The sequence below is a fragment of the Macaca nemestrina genome, chromosome 6 (assembly GCF_043159975.1).
Source record: "Macaca nemestrina isolate mMacNem1 chromosome 6, mMacNem.hap1, whole genome shotgun sequence".
In the NCBI taxonomy this organism is placed as follows: Eukaryota; Metazoa; Chordata; class Mammalia; order Primates; family Cercopithecidae; genus Macaca; species Macaca nemestrina.
This window is the reverse complement of record NC_092130.1, coordinates 44,492,496-44,506,850: the sequence shown is the minus strand read 5'-3', so window position 1 is coordinate 44,506,850 and position 14,355 is coordinate 44,492,496. Positions and strand designations below refer to the sequence as shown.

The 14,355-nt window shown below is 38.8% G+C and overlaps 1 protein-coding gene across 1 annotated transcript in view; it reads left to right on the top strand.

The window, feature by feature from the left end:
• The window catches only part of LOC105467114 (solute carrier family 25 member 48), an 80,013-nt gene extending 77,732 nt beyond the window's left edge, over positions 1-2,281 (top strand). Inside the window, exon 15 of the mRNA XM_071098419.1 lies at positions 2,022-2,281. The gene's annotated coding sequence lies outside the window, so the exon portion shown is untranslated. The remainder of the gene's footprint in view (positions 1-2,021) is intronic.
• Positions 2,282-14,355: the final 12,074 nt, after the last annotated feature.

Sequence of the window (14,355 nt, the reverse complement as noted above, 5' to 3'; positions counted from 1 at the left end):
GGGTGCGCAGGGCAATCGAACATGGGGCTGAGTCAGCCAGGGAGTCCCAGAGCATCCACCAAGCCCTCACCATGCCACACTAGCTGCCAACTTCAACAGTGAATGCCAGCGGGGCCAGTGATGTCCAGGGCTTTGCAAATAAGGTGCATGACTGTGGAGTTCAGAGGAGGCAGAAGACACTAAAATTCACAAAGACTCTTTCCCCGCCCTGCTGGAGGGCATGATAGGCTCCTGGCATCTTGGAGAAGAGTGATGGGCTGAACATCTGAGAGATTGCACCTGTTTAAATGCTGCCCTCAGAAGAAGAATCCCAGGCTGGACTAACTCTAGTTCCCTCCCCCAGTCAACCCCTATCCCACAGTAGGTCAGCAGTCATGAAGAAGATCCGAGAGGAGGATATAATTGTATTGCACTTCTGAGTTACACTTAATGCAGTCACAAATTTCCTCAACTCATAAATCTGATTGTTGACATCTAACGTGAATCTTAGATCAAACCTAGCTTAAACTGAATTCTTCTTCCCTCCCTCCCTACTAAATAACAACAACAACAAAAGAAACCACTCCACTCTTAATTTTCCCTGCCTTAGTCAGGGGCAGCATATCCTCCCATGAGTTTAAGTCTCTCGGTTGATTCCTCCTTTCCTGTCACCCTGCACATCTCATCCACCAGAATGTCTTGCCAGCTCTACTTCCAGGCATATCCTAAATCCACCCCCCTCTCTCCTTCTCCACCACTACTATTATCCTTACAAAGATTATTGCAATCTCCTCTTCCCTGTTCCCACCTCTGAGGCAGCTTCCATATGGTGCTTTGTATGCAATAAAAAAAGAGCCCTTTCTACACGTGAGCACAGTCCCAGGCTAGACATGGAGCTTGGTAAATGGGCAAGGGCTGGATCTCAACTCCTACGCATCCGCTCTGCCTGGCGCCATTGTGTGGACTCCAGCCTACCAAAACACAGCCAGCAGCCCTCCTCGCTTCTTTGCTTGCACCCTATGATTCAGTATCCACCAGCAGCCAGAGGGATCTTTTAAAGACATAAATTAGATCTCGCTGCCCTGCTGAATATCCTTAATGTCTTCCCAACACTCTTAGAACTGTACTTCAACATTCCCCCATGACCTGTGATGCCCTGCACACTGGGACCCTGCTTCCTTCTCTAGCCTTGCCATTCTCCCTCACTATTACCCTCTTTTCCTCCCATATGACACCAGACCATTGCTTTTGCTTTTTCTGTTTTGCCAAACTGGAATACACAGGCTGGCTCCTTCTTGTCATCTAGGTTTGGGCTCCAATGTCACCTCCTCAGTAAGGATTTTCCTAACTGACCCCATTCATATTCTCCTCCCACACGTTCTGTCATATTACATGTTTTTTTTTTCTTGATGTTTATCAACCTCTAAAATCATTTATTCATTTGCATATTTCTTGTTTCTTCCTCTTTTAATTTTGCAAGAATAAAAATTTCAAAAGCAGGGACCATTTCTGTCTGGTCCACCTCTATTTTCAGGATCTTAAACAGTGAATGGCACATCTTTGTGGAATGAACCCTTGACTTAAAGAATCAGTGGTGAAAATTTCACGTGGTGTTATTGTAGGTGTCTCATAAAAAGACAGTTAAGTTGTTGTTAACCAGCAAATCCAAGGCTTTAGTATTTCTCAGAAAGACAGTGACGTGGACCTAGAGACATACAGATGGAAGAACAGACATAAGAAATCGTTAACAATTTGCTGGATAGTGAACCAGCCACTCAGGTTATCCAGTTTTCAGCAATAAATTGCATGGCAAGTTGATGTCAGTGTTGTGAGTTTATCTTAACAGATTTCATACTTCAGTTTTCTAAATATTTCAAAAGTTCAAAAATATTTACTATAACATACTATGCTTGGAATAAAAAACTGTTGATGAAAACATCAATAAAACCCATTTATAACTAAAATTGGATCTTTTAGTTTACCATATGTTAAACTAAAGATTTCTTACTCAAAGAAAATACATTTTTTCACTCTGTTTCCAGGGTCTCACTCTGTTGCCCAGGCTGGAAGACAGTGTCATGATCTCAACTCACTGCAGCCTCAACCTCCAGGGCTCGAACGATCCTCCTGCCTCAGCCTCCTGAGTAACCAGGACCACAGGTGCATGCCCCTTTGCCCAACTAATTTTTAATATTTTTGTAGAGACGGGGTCTCCCTATGTAGCCCAGACTGGTTTCAAAACTCCTGGGCTCAAGTGATCCTCCCACCTCCACCTCCCAAAGTGCTGGGATTTCAGTTGCTAGGTACCACACCCAGTCTGAAAATCCTATTTTAATACCTGAATTCACATGGCATATTCTATTTGGTTAATTCAATTAAGGTAATAATGAAACATCCCTCCCTTCCCTTTTTCACAATGTCTAAATTTTAACTAAATACAGCATGAGAAAAGACACTCTTCAGTTGCGTGATTATGATAGTAAGGAATCATTTAGGGTGTTGCCTTTCATTACTGAATTTGAAACTAGAAAATAGCAAGTTTTCAAGTGGTTGAATGCTTTTACAAAGTCATGGAAAACAAATTCTTTCGATAACCATCTTTTCTTCTGACTCTGAAACTTTTCTTCACCATTTGTCTGCATCCTGTTTGTGGTTTAAATAAAATCTGATCACAAAGAATGATATGACACATACTAAACAATAGTTAGAATCATCTTAAAATGTATTCATCATTAGATGTTCAAGTTTACTAAAACATTATTCATGGTGTTACCAAATCTAGGAACTGCTTACTTCTACACAATTTACTCTAATATACAGCCCTTGCAAACGAATATCACTAGTGATGACTGAGCCTCGTCATGACCAGTTCACAGAACTACTACAGTGAGGGTATTTATCGAGTGTTACCATCTTCTGTTACCTCATTTGCTCCTAATCTTCAGCCCTACTATGATGACCTTGTGGTCTGAGGCTCGGCCTTGAGGTTTCTCTTCTCACAGTTTCTTCGGTTCAATTTAGGAAAAGCAGTAGTTGCACAGTGGACTAGGTCTTATAGACATATTTTCAGATCACTGTAAGATACTGGTTATTAAATGTAAGCTCCGTTGAACAGTAGGAAAAACAATTTTTACTTGAAACCCACTCTATTTTTCTTTCTTCTTTTCTTCATCCTTCCTCCTTTTTTTCTTTCCTTCCTTTCATCTTTCCTTCACATATCTATTGTGTTTCCATTATGCAGGAAGTCTAGCATGAGACAACTATTTATGAACCATGAAAAACCCTGTTGCTATGCCTGGAACAGAGTAGATCTTCCATTGGAGGGGGAAAAAAAGAATGAAACACATGGTTTCTACCTTTGATGCTGACATGATTGAATCTTTTTTTGAACTTACCTGGACACAGATCAACTAATCTAAGCTCTTGTCTCATATTTTAGAATCCTTCAGAAATGGTCCTGTATCTTTTGCTTAAATGAATGGATTTTTCCATCATGTAGTATGGTAGGAGAAGAGAACTGTACTATTATTCAGAAAATGTGGAATAATTCCCGAGAGAGTGCATAAAGCTCAGTGTAGTAGCAAATGCGTTGGAATTGAAATCAGTAGACCTGACTTCAAATCAAGATTTTGTTTCCAACAAGCTGTATAACATTGAATCAGTCATTCCCTCCATATGAGCCTCACTTTCTACATTTGAAGAATGAGAAGATATATTATTACTTGGAATTCTTTTCAACAAAAGTGACAGGAACCCAGCTGAAACTAGTCCAGGCAAAAAAGATAATTTTTCAACTAAACGTCTTCAGACACGGCTGGATCCAGGAATTTAAACCATGGTGCTAGAACACCGTCCTGTTCTCAGCTGTGCATATTTCTGTGTTGGCCATTTCTCCCCTCCTATAAATGGGTTTCCACTATGGGCCTAAGAGAAGTAGCCACCAGTAACTTTAAGTTTGCATCATTGCAGCTTCTTAATTCCTAGAGGAAAAGACTTTTAATTCCCAAGATCTGTGGCTCAGTCTGAGGGAAGAACTCAGGTTGGCTGTGCCCTGTTCACACACCTATCCTCTGGAACTATCTCTGTTGCTAGGGGAGTAGGGTTCTACTTTTGGCCAAATGTGGAATTTATGTCCACCTCTGTAATTGGGTGTGGGAGGAATTTTCTTGGTCCCTGCTCTATTGTCCATTTTCTGGCCACAGAAACAACAAGAAAGCATTAAGACAGCACAAGTTTTGCCCTCAGTCTTTCCAGGCACCGTTTCTCCATGCCTGTGATAGATTAGGAGACACGGAACCAGTGAGGCATTTCACCTATAAAGCAAAATTATTACCCATGTCCTTTGCTCATATACCTGTCATATTCTAGGGAATAATAGTTTTGTTACTCACTAAGAAGGTTTCTATTTTACAAAGAGATAAAGTACTTGCCCAAAGTGAAATGTCTGAATTGTGACAAAGTCTAGGGCTAAAACTCACACCTACCTTTCCCCAACTAGGGTCCTCTCCACACACCATGCTTTCTCTTTGGTTAAGCAGAGTATACTGTTTTGCCATTTTGGTGCCTGTGGTCATGGGGCTACTCCAGTTTAGAGGCAGTGACAAGTTAGTTCCTCCAGACCCAACTTAATTCTTCTTAAGTATTCTATATTATTTATATTCCTTAAGCATGAGCATTTTTAGAGCATCCTGACCGACAAGCTCAGTCAAATATTACTACTCCAGACTAAGAGGTAGTGCAGAATGAATTACAGGGTCTTTTACAATAAAGGTAGTCTGGGCATTTCCAAGTACGCACAAAAATTAAGACATGGAATCTGTACTGAGAAGCTCACAGATCAGCAGATGACTTTTTGAAACCTCAATTTCCTCATGTGTAAAATGAGGGAGTTAGACTAAATGACTTCTTAGGTCATCTAGGAGTCTGTGAACATGATTAAGGCCTGTTGGAGCTTCTTCCAGTCTCTAGACCCACGGAGCAGAGTTCATTTTAATAAGTAGAGAAGTTATATGCTAAAGATGCTTGGGGTGCATGGGTTGTGTCTGTCATACTCAACTTTATCTCCAGAGCACTGGCAGTCAAAGTCCTGACCCCAAACCACAGAGGCTGAACCTGGCTTGTTGATTCCTGAAATTTCAACATGGGGACTTCATTCATTTTGCCCTCTCCAAAAAGACAAACAACAACCTTGGAAGAAGCGGCTTGTGTAAACTGTGATCACAGGCTTTCCTGGAGCTGGTTTTGAAAGGAAGAAGCACAATGACTCTGGACATCAGCAAAGGGGATTTAAGGTGCTGAGGGGCATGACAGTAAGAGACCAGGGCATCCAAGCCACACGCTAAACATCTGGCAAGTGTGTGAAGGCTCAGTCTCATAAAAAACACTTGCCTTTACATTCTAAGTGTGGTCAACACAGAGCACATGTGTCACTTGCATTGTGACCTCAGGAAAACACTTCTGGTTAACCGCCAAGATTGAGGCTCACTTTTTTCTCAGTGCCTTCCCTGAATAGTCTGTTCAACCATGATATGCCCATGGAGACAGGAAGAACCAAGTGAAGTTAAGTGAGATGACTGACTGGTCCAAGGTCACCGTGAGATTGTGCTCATAGCCTACACGTCATCCCACTTTTTTTCTTATGCTAATAAGCCAGGCAACGATAGACTTTCCAAGGCTTCAATGACATATTGTAAATGTCAAACTGCTGCTTGAGCTTATCTTGCATTTTTATGTTTCAATACAAATGTGTCAAGAGCCAGTGAGATCTTGAATCTATTAAGCCTTTCATTGCTACCTGATGTATAACAGTGATGTATAAATCCATGTAATTACAGTACTCTTTTTTCGGTAACACATTTTTAAGATGTCCAAATGAAAGGTGTTATTTAATACTTAATTTCTGAGAAATTGAAAATGTATAATGATTACATGCTGTCTTTAGCTTAAAATGGGAGAGTTCTATCTGTAAGTCTATATTGGTACTTGTGCTGTTTTTCCTAGATGGGGGCGGAGGGGGGTAGTGGTGGTGACAGGTTATACCAACCTGTCCATAGGTGCTATTATCAATCAATCAATCAATCAATCTGTTTATCTATCTATCATCGATAGGTTGATGTATCTATCTCCCTACCTATCCTCTGCCTACTGGAACAATTTTGGTAGATGATGGAACATTCATTCATTCATTCATCCCCTCTATAATTATGCATTGAGTACCCACCATGCCAGGCACTACTCTAAGTAGTCAGGATACAGCAGTGAACAAAACAGACAAAATCCCTACCTGCCTGGAGCTTACCTTCTAAGGAGAGAGACAGATAAGCAACACAGCAGTTAGTTCTAAGGAGAAAATAAAGCAAGTATCCTTTGAGAAGAGCCCGGAAAAAGGAAAGGGAGTGACCCTCACAGATATCTGTGGAAAGAGCATTCCAGGTAGTGGGAGCAGTGAGTATGAAGGCCCCAAGGTAGGACTGGGCCTGGAAGGTTTGAGGAACAGCAAGGAGGAGACCCCTATGACTAGGGCAGAGGGAAGGAGGAAGGAGGTAGCAGAAGACAAAGTCAAAGAGGAGGGGAGGAGGGGAGGAGGTCATATTGGGAGAGACTGCATAGGTCCTTCTATGGACTTACTTGGCTTTTACTCGGAGTGAGAGGAACCCTTTGGAGAGTTTTCAGCAGATGTGTGGCATGAGCTGACATTTTAACAGGACTCCTCTAGCTGTGTACTAAGGAGACACTGTAGGGAGCAAGGTAGAGGTGGTGAGGCCACTAGGAGCCTGCTGCACACTCCAGGTGAGAGACAGTGATGCCTTGGACCCAGATAGTGGTAGTCAGGGCATTGAGAAGTATTCAGAATTCTACAACCCATCTTCTGCTGACAGATAAGAAGTAGAATGTGAAAGAGAATAGAGGAGTCAGAGACGATTCCAAAGTTTTGGGCCTGAGCAACTGAAAACATGGAATTGCTATTCACTGAGGTAGGAAGACAAGTTTTAAAGGAGATCTGAACTCACTGTGGACACGTATGAGGGGACTATTAAAATCAAGGAGGAGTTGAGTAGAGAGCTGGATATAAACATCTGCAGTTCAAGTGAACTGTACCTCCAGGGCTGGATCAATCACACAGGAGACTGCACTTAAAGCCATGAGATGGGATGGCACCCCAAGGGAATGAGCGCAGGTAGAAAGAAATGCTCCTGGGACTGAGCTGCAGAGCACTCCAGTACTTAGAGGTTGGGGACTTGAGGGGGATCAGCCAAGGAGAAGACTGGCTAGAGCAGTGGGGGGAATGTCGGAGGCTAAGTTCACAGTCTTTTACCATGAAATAGCAGAAAATTAAGTAGTGTACTCCAAAATTATTTTACATTAATTGATCTCTATTTAGAAGAATGTGTGATTTGGCCTGAGAGTCAGACAAAACATTGCTAAGGGAGATTCTATTGCATCAAGCAACCACAGAACTCTATTTGGATATGCCTTCCACCATTTTTTCTACTTCAAAAGAGGATGCACACCAAAGTTTTAGAACCAAAGCATTTGATTTAAAAGCTATTTGGATATATTTTTTTTCTGCTTAATTCCGGAATACAATAATTACAATTGTCGACATATTTCTACCGAATAATAGCAAAAATTATTCTGAATTAAATGTAGGTTGTGTGAAAATAGGTTTTTTATGCCTTCTAGACTTTAGAAGAATCTGAATTTGTGAAAAGGATCTTTTGCTCAAATTTATTACCTTTTATAATTAAATAATGCTTTAACTCCAACCTGCAAGCAATTAAGAAAAATACCAGGGATGCTATGAATGTGGTATAAGCAATGTTGTGATGTATTAATTCAGTTTCTAGCACAATTTGCTAGTTAATAATTCAAACAAGTGCAACTGGAGTATTATGCTCAGGGGTCAATGAAGTATTTGCACATCATTACCACTACTTGTTAAAGACAACATATATATATAAACACACACATACATATATATACACACACATACATATATAATATATATAGGAGGTAGCAGAAAACAAAGTCAAAGAGGAGGGGAGGAGGTCAGATTATATAAGTTTAATATTAGTAAATTTTCCTGGATTGAAAATGAAAGCTCTGTTTGAAAGGGAAATGTGTCAATACAATCACAATTTGACAGGGTTGTCTTCTGAAGCACCTGTATAATTATCCCACTAAAAGTAACAACATACTCTTAGGATATGACTCAATAGCAATTCACTCTTGGTGAAATACACTTCAATCAACAGTGGATAGTAGGATGATTTCCTTTCAAAAATTTGAAAAGTTCCCTAAAAGTAAGAATGGGTGATAAATGTTGATAAAGAAAAATAAATATCAAAGTTTTTTTTCTAAAGACTTTCTTTATTAAATATAAGGGCAACAATGCTTGACAAGGATTTGGGAATTTAAAGTATACTCTGACCATGATTCAATCCAAACTGAATATATATGCTGAGGATCATCATTGTGGGAAGAAAATATTTCTTCATACACAAGATCTGCTCCCTACTTCTGGAAAGAAATCTTTCCCGTGACACAAAATGTTCCGCATTCTTTTTCTCAAAGCCCATCTTAGTGCCCACATCATTCCAAGTGCCAAATATCCATATAGTCAGGCAAGTGGGTTTCACTTAAGCTTTTATTTGTACATGCTCTGCACACCTCATCCCATTTTTGTAAGGTTCAAATGCAAATGCATGTGAAAAATCTGAAGATGCCTTTCTCCCTACAAGTGCTGTTCTTTATTATTTTACTCAAAACAGGGAGTCTGGAGTCTGTATTGGGAACTGTAAAAGTCAGACATCCTGTCCTCTATTTTAAATTCTATTTTTGTAATAACTTTAACACCACCATCTAGAAGACATGGTGGTAGGTGCTGGTGTGTTCAGAGATGATATGACTAGTAGTAAATATTTATTGTTGCAAGCACTTAGCTGCATTGTACGTATAAGTGTGGGGCCCACAGTTTGTTCTCTTGCACTGTTCCCTGTCCTGGATTGGCTGCATAGTCCTTCACTGGTAAACCTTGTTGATGTCAGTGAGTCTGATTTCTTAAAGGCTTCTCAATACCTTGTTTACAAAGAGTTGCCCTATTTCTGTTGGCACTGATTGGTGGGATTGCTGGCAGTATACCACTATCCTATGGCATTTTAAATATTATATCCATTAGCTATTGGAGCTCTTTTGTGTTTACTCTGGGAAGTACTCTACTTTATGATTTTAGAGTAATTGGTAATACAGTATATTCCTTCAATTAATGATAATCTTTTTTTGAAAATCACTTCAGAGCGTTTTCTTTCTAGAACCAGTAAAGCAAATTAAACAAAACCATTTAATTTTAAGTTCTTAATTTTTAATCTTAAAATATGTCAGTTTTCATAGATTGTAAATTAACATAGAAGGACATGCCATAAACAAACAAATCAAAATTTAGTAGCTTGAAACAATTCCCTGTTCTTTACAGGAAATATCTTTGTGTTAACATTTTCCTTTTGCTCAAAAAACTAAGAAATTTTTATTTTTGGTAATGACTCCTTTTTGAAATGCCCTTTAAAATGATTGATCGCCAGGACATCTATAAAACATGACCTACTAACCTACTTTTACTAGGTGATTTTGAATGACTAACTCTGTTTTCTTGATGATCCCAGATTTATGCTGGTAATCGAAGTAATAATACAGAGTTTCGACTTTCATAAATAAAATGACTACAGAAAATTATCTCAAGATTAACAAAGTATTCGTATGAAATTTTCAGTTAAACATGGCAATAAAATCACTTGCTTCTTTTTAAACAAAATATATTTGTAGAATTATTTTCCTTGAATTTCAGGTTTTAAAACCAAGTAGTCTGCAAAGTTGGAAAACATGATTCAATGTTACATTTTATTTTAAATACATTGCAATGTGAAAGCTTTACTAGAAGAGCAATAGAAAAAGCAATAGGTTAAAAATCATTTTTCTTCCTTATTTTAAAAAGTGATAACTTCAGATCCACGAAGCTGTGCAAAAAAAAGTCTACCATAAACCAGAAGAACATGTTATTAATGAAATCTTGAGCTCCATACAATGCCCTTGACTTTATTCACTTTTCAACACAGAGTAATGGCTTTGAATCAATGTTGTCAGTGACGACTAAACCTGACCCATTTAGAAATGCTTATTTCATAATTTCCCATTTACGATGGCCTCATACTGCGGATACAGTGCAAAGGGCAGCAAGCTCTTCTGCATTTAGAGACACACTAGCTGGATTTGTGATTTTAAAATGAATAGCCTTAATCTTGAAGCAAAGTTAAATAGCTCCTTTACTAATTTCCTTTAGGGAAAAATGAATCTAAAGAAATATGAAATAAAAACTGCATCTCAAAAATCTTGAGAGATTTTTGCACAGACAAAAATTCTTGACCTATTTAGATAATAAGCTATTTATATTTTAAATAGTAAAAAGCAAATGCTTAAAAGAAAAATGTGATCAATCTTCAGGACATAATTAAGTCCACTGCAGGTTTAAATGAGATGAATTAGAACAGAGGGAAATCTTACAGTGTCTTTTTATGCTGCCAAGCTGTTTTGCAGTGTCCAAGGGGAAACATGTGCAAAATGTACCTGAACTTTTCTCTGGGAAGTGGGCAGTTTACATTTTAAGCCTAATACAGACATGATTCAGAGATATTGCGGGTTCAGTTCCCGACCAGTGCAATAAAGCAAATATCTCATTGAAGCAAGTTATATGAATTTTTGGTTGCTCAGTGCATATACAAGTTATATTTATGCTATACTGTAGTCTAAGTGTGCAGTAGCATTATGTTTAAAATCTTTATGTACCTTGATTTAAAAATGCTTTACTGAAAAAAAAAATGCTAACCATCATCTGAACCTTCAGTTAGTCATCATCTTCTTGCTGGTGGAGGATCTTGCCTTGATGTTGACAGCCGCTGGCTGATCAGGGTAGTAGTTGTTGAAGATTGGGGTGTCTGTGGTAATTTCTTAAAATAAGACAACAGTGAAATTTGCACATGGATTGACTCTTCCTTTCACAAGAGATTTCTCTGTAGCATTCAATGTTGTTTGGTAGCATTTTACCCACAGTAGAACTTCTTTCAAAATTGGAATAAATACTCTCAAACCCTGTCACTGCTTTATCAACTAAGTTTATGGAATATGCTAAATCCTTTGTCATTTCAACAACATTCACAGCATCTTCACCACAAATAGATTCCATCTCAAGAAACCACTTTCTTTGCCCACCCATGAGAGGCAACTCCTCATCTGTTCAATTCCTATGAGACTGCAATAATTCAGTCACATCTTCAGGCTCCACTTCTTATTCTAGTTTCCTTGCAGTTTCCACCTCAGCTGCACTTCCTTCCTCCATGATGTCTTAAACCCCTCAAAGTCATCCATTTAGGCTGGAATCAACTTATTCCAAACTCCTGTTAATATTGATACTTTGGCCTCCTCCCATGAAGCCCAAATGTTCCTAATAGCATCTAGAATGGTGAATGCTTTCCAGTAGGTTTTCAATTTGCTTTGCCCAGATATATCAGAGGAATCACTATCTACGGCAGCAATAGCCTTACAAAATATATTTCTTAAATAATAAGACTTGGAAGTCAATCCTTGATCCATGGGCTGCAACATGGATATCGTGTTAGCAGGCTTGAAAACGCTAATTTCCTTGTACATCTCTATCGGAGCTCCTGGGTGAGCACTGTCCATGAACAGTAATATTTTGAAAGGAATCTCTTTTTCTGAGAAGTAGATCTCAATAGTAGCCTTAAAATACAAAGTAATGTATGCTGTAAACAGATGGCTTTGTCATATTTCTAGAGCACAGGCAGAGCAGATTGAACATAATTCTTAAGGGAATTAGGATTTCTAGAATAGTAAATGAGCATTGGCTTTAATTTAAAGTCACCACCCACATTATTCCTAACAAAAAAGGCCAGCTATCCTTTGAAGCTTTGAAACAAGGCACTGATTTCTCCTCTTCAGCTATGAAAGTCCTAGATGGCATTTCCTTCCTTCCAACAGAAGGCATTTCCTTCCAACAGAAGGCTGTTTAATCTACATTAAAAATCTGTTTTGAATGTAGCTGCCTTTATCAACGATCTTGGCTAGATCTTCTGGATAACTTGCTGCAGCTTCTCCATCAGCACCTGCTGATTCACCTTGCACTTTTATGTTATGGAGATGGCCTCTTTCCCTAAATCTGATGAACCAAACTCTGCTAATCTCAAACTTTTCTTCTGCAGCTTCCTCACCTCTCTCAACCTTCACAGAATTAAAGAGGTTAGGGCCTCGCTCTGGATTAAGCTTTGGCTTATGGGCAGGTTATAGCTGACTTCATTTTCTGTCCAGACCATGAAAACTTTCCCCATTCCAGCAATAAGGATGTTTCGCTTTCTTGTCATTTGTGTGTTCACTGGAGTAGCACTTTTTAATTTCCTTCAAGAACTTTTCCTTTGCATTCACAACTTGGCTAATTGTTTAACACAAGAAGCCTAACTTTCAGCGTATATCAGATTTTGACATGCCTTCATCACTAAGCCTAATCATTTTTAGATTTGAATTTAAAGTGAGAGACATGGAGCTTATCCTTTCACTTGAACACTTACAAGTCATTGTAGGATTATTAATTGGCTTAGTTTCAATATTGTTGTGTCTCAGGGAATAGAGACGCCCAAGGAGTGGGAGAAAGATGAGGAAACAGCCAGTGAGTGGAACTCAGAACACACACATTTATCAAGTTTGCCTTCTTATATGGGTGTAGTTTGTGTCATCCCAAACCAATTATAGTGGTAACACCAAAGATTCCAAATCACAGATCACCATAACAGATATTATAATAATAATAAAGTTCAAAATGTTGCAAGAATTACCAAAATGTGACACAGAAACACAAAGTAAGTACATGCTGTTGGAAAAATGGTGCCCATAGACTTGCTTGATCCTGGGTTACCACAAAACTTCAATTTGTAAGAAACACAACATCTGAGAAGTGCGATAAAGTATGCCTGTATAGCATTACTTTATCTCACCACACTGCCAAAAATAAAGATTCTTTATTAAACAGAAAGTATTATTGGTAGAGTTTACCTGTATTTTTTTTACAATAAGATACATAAACAATTTCATTGTAGAGTTCTGAAATGATGTTGAGTCAAATACAATTTGATCCCAGTGTAGTAAAGAGTTAACCTTATCCAAAGAAAGGTCTGACTTTTGCACTTGGCTCCTAGGAGGTGATCTCTTAGTCCTTGGAGTGTCTTACCTGATAGGAGTGTCTTTGTTTACCTGGGAACCTTGGGCCACATGGGACAGTCTAATAATGTGGTTTATGGTGGAGGTTTTGGTCTATGTGATATCACCTTGACCTCAGGGGTGAAGAAGGCTGGAAACTAAAGACCAACCACACATAGGCAGTCAACCATGTCTATGTGACCATACTCCAACGACAACATGAAAGAGCTTCCCTGATTGACAGTACTCCATTGTGTATTGCCATACATTGTTGCCTGGAGAAATTTAACACTGCTCATGATATCGCTGGAAGAGGACACTTGGAAGCTCTACATATGGATTTTTTTCTTTTTGGTATTCTTCTCCATGCTTCTCTTTCCTTGGATTATTTTAATCTGTATCCTTTCACTGTAATCAACTACAACCATGAATATAACAGCTTTCCATGAGTTCTGTGAGTCCTTCTGACAAATTGTCACATTTGAGGTTGATCTTGAGAATCCATAGGCTCTGAAGTTGGTGTCAAAAGTTCAAGCTGTCTTGAGGGTTTCCCAGAAATGTCCAACATGCACCACCCCCCCCACCCACCCCACCAAAACTGAGACATCTTTTTATATGTGAAAATATTTTTAGTGTAATTTTTGTTGCACAATTTTACTTGTAACAGTCAGTACAGATGTTCCCAAACATTCCAGGTTTCTTCCAGGCATAAGGTAGGACAGCACTTCCTCACCTAATTTAAGTTAGATGTTGTCATTTTAGCTAGCTTTGGCCAATGAAGTAAGAACAGAACTGACATACAGTTAGAAGTTAAGGTGCGGTGTATGTGCCTCAGTGTCTCTTTCCCATGGTCACAGATTATTTTTCGAGACAGTGGCTGCTCTAAAATCCTTGGTCTCAGAATGAATACAACAGGGACAAGAGCTTCTAGCTGAATTGTGACAGAAATGTAGCATGACTGAGAAATAAACCTTTTTTGCATTAAATCACAGCAGTTTGTTATTTCAGCATAATCTAGCCTATTCTGACTTAACCAAAATCTTTGTTTGCTCAAAGCTTAATAATAATACTTTCTTTAAAAGATCTGTACAACGATGTTCTTTTTTGTATCACAAATGGCAT